The sequence below is a fragment of the Oryctolagus cuniculus genome, chromosome 7 (assembly GCF_964237555.1).
Source record: "Oryctolagus cuniculus chromosome 7, mOryCun1.1, whole genome shotgun sequence".
Classification (NCBI taxonomy): domain Eukaryota; kingdom Metazoa; phylum Chordata; class Mammalia; order Lagomorpha; family Leporidae; genus Oryctolagus; species Oryctolagus cuniculus.
In genome coordinates, this window is record NC_091438.1 from 151,699,300 (window position 1) to 151,706,311 (window position 7,012).

Below are 7,012 nucleotides of genomic sequence, written 5' to 3' on the forward strand. Positions count from 1 at the left end.
GGGGGGCGTGGCACCCTCAGTGTGTCCGGAGAAAGAGTGGAGCCTGACAGGGGTGAAGGGGGGAACGCAGGACCCGGATGCCCTGGGTTTACATCCGGGCTCACTGCCTCCCAGCCAGGGGCTCTGCAGCCCCCCCGAACTTCTGTCTTCATCCGTGATTCAGGGCTGATCCTGTCACATGCATACACGCTGGGTTCATTCATGTCGGTGCTGAGGAAGGCAGCAGGCTCTGTCCTGGCTCACAGGTGACCCCTCGGCCACAGCTGGCCCAGCCACTCCAGGGGGCTGGTTTCCTGTGTCAGCCCAGCTGGGCCACCAGTACAGGACAAAGACGGAGCTCCCCCAAGCAGGAGAGAGGGCACCCAGACTGCCCTTGGCCTTGGACTGCAGTGTGTGTGTGCACACAGCTGTGTGCGCATCCTGTTATTTCTGTCTCGGGAGCCCTAACTCAGGCGCCACGGACTCTGCCTGTGTCCTCACTCACAGCGGTCCCAGAGGAGGCTGAGTTCCGGGGGAAGTATCGCTGCGACACAAACCCGAGTCTCTGCTTCCAAACCCCGTCTCCTTCACCCCATGGCCACACACCGTGCAGATGGCCTTGGAAGTTCCTGCTCGGCTGGCTAAGTGACGACTTGGTGGTGGTGGTGGTGGGGACCAGCCTGTTGAGCCCAGAATCTCTGGGTGGGAGCCCGTGCAGGAGCTGACTGTTGGGGCTGGGGGAGATGGGTGTTTGGGCCTCTCGCCACCTGTGGGTCACAGAAGAGGGGCTGTTTCCTGAGCCACAGAGACACCTCCCTGTCCCGGGGCCCCTCCATCAGGGCTGTGGGCATGAAGGGTCTCCGTCCAGAGGCAGGCAGGGGGACACTCCGCCCCTTGGCAGAGCCGCTCCTCCCCCGGCTCTCTCAGCAGCTGCCAGGGGTTTATGTAAGAGGGAGCTGGGCTCCAGCAGGGAGCCCATGGGTGACTGTGCCCAGGCCTGAGCTTGAGGGAGGGGAGGGCGGCGACATGTAGGCTCTGTCAATGGAAGCGGGTGGGGCTGGCTCAAGGTCATGCTGAGGAAGTAGTGCAGTTGGCCAAGGTCACGCGGGGGGATTGCTGGCCGAGAGCTGACCCGCCTGGTCTCCTCTCACCTTGACAGTGACCTAACATGGCAGCCTGTGTCGGGGCTGATGGAGGGGTGGGTAGAGCCCCACGGCGGTGACTAGGAGGCGGGTTGGGACCCAGCGCTGTTGGACCCAGCTGCTCCATCAGGTCCCCGACCTCCAAGCCCCTCCTCTACCACTGTCTTCTTATCGCGCCCTCCCCCAGCCCCCACCTTTGCTGCAAAGCTGTTGGGCTCTGTTCTCTCCGCCCTCCCTCGGGCCCAGACTCAGGCCCTCATAGGCCCCCTTCCTGCTCAGAACCTGCGGCTTCTTTGCATGGTTACCACAGTAAGTCCCCGTGTGTGCGGTGGCCCAAGGAGCCCCTCATTTCCCTGCTGTGGCCAGGGACCCAGCCCTGGGCCTGGAGCGTGAACCATTTGACTGAGGCCGGATGCCGCCGTCACCGCTGTCCCACAGGCCACCAGTTGAGCGTGCACTCTAAGGAAATGAGAGGGCACCTGTGCTGGCTGCTGGCCACCAGGCCGGCCTGGAACTCCTGGGGGGCTGGAGGAAGCAGCAGGTGCAGAGCCACATCTCCGTCGCGATCGTCCCCACTCTTGTTCTGCTGGGGGCGAATGGTAACAGGTAACAGGCGCTGCTCCTTGAACTTGGGCTGTGTGCCGGGTGTTGTGTAGGATGCTCCTCGGATCCTAAGCAGCCCCGTGGCGTTCGTCCAGCCACTCCCCTTTCACAGGTGAGGAAAATGAGGCACAGGCTGAGTAACTGGTCCCTGGGCAGGAAATGACCCAGCTGAGTTGCGGTCCCACATCTCCGATGGCCAGACAGGCCTGGGCTCAAGTCCCAGTCTTCACGTCTCTTCCTGCACCTTTCCCGCTCCAGCCTCAGACTTGACCTTCCTCCTGGAGCTGGGGATCAAATGAAATACTCAAAGTGCTGGCCCAGTGAGGTGCTCAGTAACGGAGACTTCTTAGTTTGGACCTCGACACGTGCGTGCCCAGGAAGGAGGAGAGGTCCTGCTAACTGGCCAGGTGCCCCCACCAACTAACCTGGAGCTTCCCCACCAGCCTGGGAGGGAGGAGGTCTTGTGGTAGCCCCATTTCACAGATGAAAAACTGAGGCAGGGGCAGAAACAGATCTTGTGCCAATGGCTGCACCTGCGCTGCTTGTCCTGGTCCCTGCCGGGCACATCAGAATTCTGTCCAGGCCTCTGCCGTGCCTGCCTTCAGCCCCAAGTGCCCAGGCAGTGGGCCTCAGTCCCTCGTTTGGCCCAGCATGGCTGGAGTGCACTGCGGGGGGCGGGGCATGGTCGGGAGGCGAGTGTGGCTCAAGGAGACAGATGCCTGGGGGAGGCCAGCAAGTGGCAGAGCCAGGACTGGGATCCCGGGTGGTCAGATCTTAGCGTCACAGAGTCACCCAGCCTCTCATTGGAGCTAAAACTGAGGGACCTGTGCCAGGCAGGAAGCCTCCAACACTGTGGTGTGATACCTGCCATCATTTATCCAGCAGGGGCTCATGTCTCATTGTTTGGGGGTGGCTGTGAAGAAGCTGGGAGGAGTCAAAGCCTGCTGGCCGGCCCCTGACCAGGCTGGGCCCTCTAGAGCCCCACACAACGTGCCCACCCCCTTGTCCCCATCCCAGCCCTTCAGGCCCCTGCCACAAGCTTCCTGCCCCTCCCCCCCCAGGCTGGACGTCCCCAGCTCCGTCAGGGGCAGTGTCTGAGTGCTTTCTGTCCAGTGACCTCCTGTCGGGGTGCCAAGGACAGCAGCCTGGAGTCCTCCTGAATCGGGATCCTGGCTGGGTGACCTTGGCCGAGTCACATGACTTACTTCTCTGAGCCTCAGTCTCTCCGGGTATAGAATGGGGATAGAGTGCTGACCGTGCTCTTTCCTACAGTGGAGCCGGCTAAAGGTGAAAACCAGCTTCACCCTGGAAGGGCTCAGTCACCGTGAGCTGTTACTTGTACGATCATCCACTCACGGGAGGGCTGATGACCTCGCCACATAGGGGGTCAGCTCCTCCCACGTCTGCTCCTTTTTTTTTTTTTTTTTTCTGGACAGGCAGAGTTAGAGAGAGAGAGAGAGAAAGGTCTTCCTTTTTTCTGTTGGTTCACCCCCCAAGTGGCCACTACGGCCGGCGCGTGTGGCCGGCGCACTGCACAGATCCGAAGCCAGGAGCCAGGTGCTTCCTCCTGGTCTCCCATGTGGGTGCAGGGCCCAAGCACTTGGGCCATCCTCCACTGCACTTCTGGGCCACAGCAGAGAGCTGGCCTGGAAGAGGGGCAACCGGGACAGAATCCAGCGCCCCAACCCGGACTAGAACCCGGGGTGCTGGCGCCGCAGGCAGAGGATTAGCCAAGTGAGCTGCGGCGCCGGCCCTCGTCTGTTCCTTTTAATCCAGCCTTCGACTTGGTGCAATGGAGAGCGTGTGAGCCCTGGAGTGCCACCAGCCCTGTGTTCAAGTCCCAGTGACCCTGGGCCATTCCGCCGCCCCACTTGGCTTCCTTGCCTGGACAGTGGGGACGGCAAGCCTCCCACAACTCTGATGGGCAGGTGCGGGGCCGCTGGAGCCCGCCTTGCCAAGGCTCCCCAGGGTCGCTCCCTTTCCTGTAGGCCGGAGCCTCCACCGCCCTTTTGGCGTTAGTTGAACTTGTGGTCATTCGAAACCTCCAGATCTCTTCCTGGCTGAGATGCCGCCTGCTCCAGGACAGCAGCCAAGAGTTTGGCGAGGAGGTGTTGGTGGGTCCTGGGCCCAGGAGGTGTCCCCACCACAGCAGAGTCCCCCCCCCCCACATGACCTTAGCTGACCCTGGGGACCCCCAGAACGCTGGCTCTTTGGACTTCCAGTCTTCCTCCTGCAAAGCGAGGGGCTGGGGCTGTCTCAGAACTGTCTCACAGCCCGCTGTCCCCACCCTCAGCTGCGCTGGAGCTGCGGCTGTGCTGCTAGGAGCAGGGGCTGGCGGTGGCCAGAGAACAGAGGGCAGGGACAGGTTGTGGGGGTGGAGCTCATGCAGCCCCCAGCCCCACTCCTGTGCCCCTGCCCTGGTCCAGCCGGCAGGGCGGGGGGAGGCAAGCGGTCGGGGAAGCCCCTCTGGGTCTTGAGCCCCTTCCTGTCTGGGAGCACCGGGCAAGCATTTGCCAAGGAAAATGGGCAGCTCCCGGGCCTGCCCTGCCGGAGCGGCCCCTCTGCCTAGGCCACGTGCTTTGCATAGGGCTGCCACGGCTGTCTGCTCTCTCTGCAGCCGGCAGCCACACAGATGTGTACATAGGGACCTCAGCCCTGGACTGGACCCCGAGGGGGACAGCTGTGTGGGGCCACACTGGGGCTCATGGTCTGTGTGTAGCACTGAAGGAAGATGACAGTGACGTGGCACTCCGGGTCCTTTAACACATAGGATGCATCCACTCGCCCCTCCTGGTTGATGTCAAGGCTGGAGTGGCCTAGAGGTCACCTGAGCCCACAGTCCGTGGACACGCCCCGTGGGCTGGCAGCACCCTGCACTAGGATCCACAGCCGTGTTTAGGGGGTGGTGTGTTTGTGTGCAAGGCTTTCCTTGGGATCCCAGAAGGGTCCTCACTCTCAGCGTGTTCAGAAGCACCGAGTCCATTTTACAGATGGGGACACTGAGGTTGGGAGAATGGAAGTGACTTGTCTGCACACTGGGGCAGAGCTGGACCAGAAGCCAGGTCCTCGAAGCTCCTTCCAGAGCTGTGCCCTCAGAGACATTGTCCATCCACAGCCACAGGAAGCGGCTCTGCACCAGTGGGATGCCCCACTCCTGCCCTCACCACTCCCAGGAGGACCCCATGAGGGTCTTAGCTTGCTCCAGTCCGCACACTCGATTTGGGGCTTCGAAGGAGTCACTGCTGCTCTCTGCACCTCTCCTGCAGGACGGGGAGATCGCAGAAGCAATCAGGCAGAACGGGGGCAGGTGTCTGGCCTGGGAGGTACGACGCAGCTCGGGCCGCCCGCATCCCAGATGGGAGGGCCTGGGAGTGAGCCCCAGCTCTGCTCTGGTCCCAGCTTCCTGCTAAAGAGCACCCTGGGAGGCAGCAGGGGACGGCTCAAGTCCCTGGGTCCCTGCCACCCACGGGGGAGACTCAAATTGAGTTTCTGGCTCCTGGCTTTGGCCTGACACAGTCCTGGCTGTTGCGGGCATCAGTGGCTGGGGGCTCTCTCTCTCTCTCCCTGCCTCGGTTTCTATCTCTCCACTAAAGCAGTTTTTTTCGAGGCAGAGTTACACAGGATGGTGGAGCCCACTGCACGTGCTCACGGGCGCCATTTATCTCCTGCTTCCCCTAGGCTGGCCCTGCCCGGCTTCCTCCTTACCCTGTCTCGGTGACACCTTGGGGCTGGCCTCACATACTTTTGATCGACTTAGCTGGGGCTGGGGGGCAGCCACCTGAAGTCCAGACAGGAGGCTGCCCCTGTGTGGGCCTCAGTTTCCCTCTCTGCGATGGGAGGGTTGGGGATCTCTGCAGACCCTCTCGTCAGCCACACTCAGCACCTTCCAGTGTGCACTGCCCTCCCCGGAGCCCCAAGTTCTGCTCCAGACACAAACCTGGCCCCCGCTCTGCCTCCTGTGCCACACGGGCTGACACAAGTCTGCGTGGAGCCGTCTCTGTCCATCCGACTCCCTGGGGGTGGTCATCCTTGCCTGTAGGAGTTTCTAACTTTCCTTTCTGCCTCTGCCCCATCTCTGTCCCTTGTCATGAGGTCCAAGGGGGACACCCAGAGGGGCTCGGTCCCCGTGGGCTCACAGATGGCAGCCGTGAGAGGGAGCAAGGCCAGCCCTCCCTCCTGGCCACCACCCATTCTCCCATACTCTTGCTCCTATTGCCTTTTTTTTTTTTTTTAATTTTTAAACAGTTAATGGATTGGGCTGAACTTTTTTAAAATATATATTTATTTTATTTATTTGAAAAGGCAGAGTTACAGAGAGAGAGGGAGAAACAGAGAGAGAGAGATCTTCCTTCTGCTGGTTCACTCCCAAGTGGCCGCAAATATGGGGCTGGGCCTGATTGGAGCCGGAAGCTTTATTCGGGTCTCCCACGTGGGTGCAGGGGCCCAAGCGCTTGAGCCATCTTCCATTGCTTTCCCAGGTGCATTAGCAGGGAGCTAGATTGGAAGTGGAGTGGCCAGGACTGGACTGGAAACAGGTGCCCATACGGGATGCCAGCATTGAAGGCAGTAGCCCTACCTGCTGTGCCACGGCACCGGCCCCCCTGCTGTTGCTTTTTAGTCAAAGCAATGACCTGGAGGTGTCACATGGCATGGCAATTAAGTGCCAGCCCTGGGGTCAGACTGTTTGGTTTGAATCCCGGCTCTGCCAGTGGTGCAGCCTGGGTGTTTCTGGCTTCTCGGGGCCTCTGCCTGCTCCCCGTGAAATGGGGTTGGGGACGGTCCCAGCTACTGTGAGCCTCACACGAGAGCCCTCGCAGGAGGCCTGCTTCTTGCTGAACACGGTTTCTGCTTTCTGAGCATCTGCACGTTGCCACGTGCCAAGCCCAAAATGGAGTCGCTCGAGCCAAGCCTTAGCAAAACAAAAATAAATAGAATCCAGGGGGTTGTGAAGCTGGGGGCCTCACAGTCCCCAGAGACCCTGCTGGGACCACAGCCTGGTGCCCAGGTCTTTCTCCCGTGAGCTCACACAGCGAAGCCCCAGCCGGGCCGTGCGCCCGGCTGACGCCACCTTGGCTATGGATCGTTGTCACCAAAGATAATTGCTTCAAAATAACTTATGCAATCCTTCTTATTTTGGCTTTGTCTTATTTCTTGAAATGACTGATTGTAGCGGTGAGCACGCCCAGGGTTCGCAGTGGCCTGCATGAGCCCATGCAGTGCTTCTCCGCAATGAATCCAGCAGTCCTGGGAGACTCTGTCTCTGTTGGCTACTTAGGTTGAGCACCTGT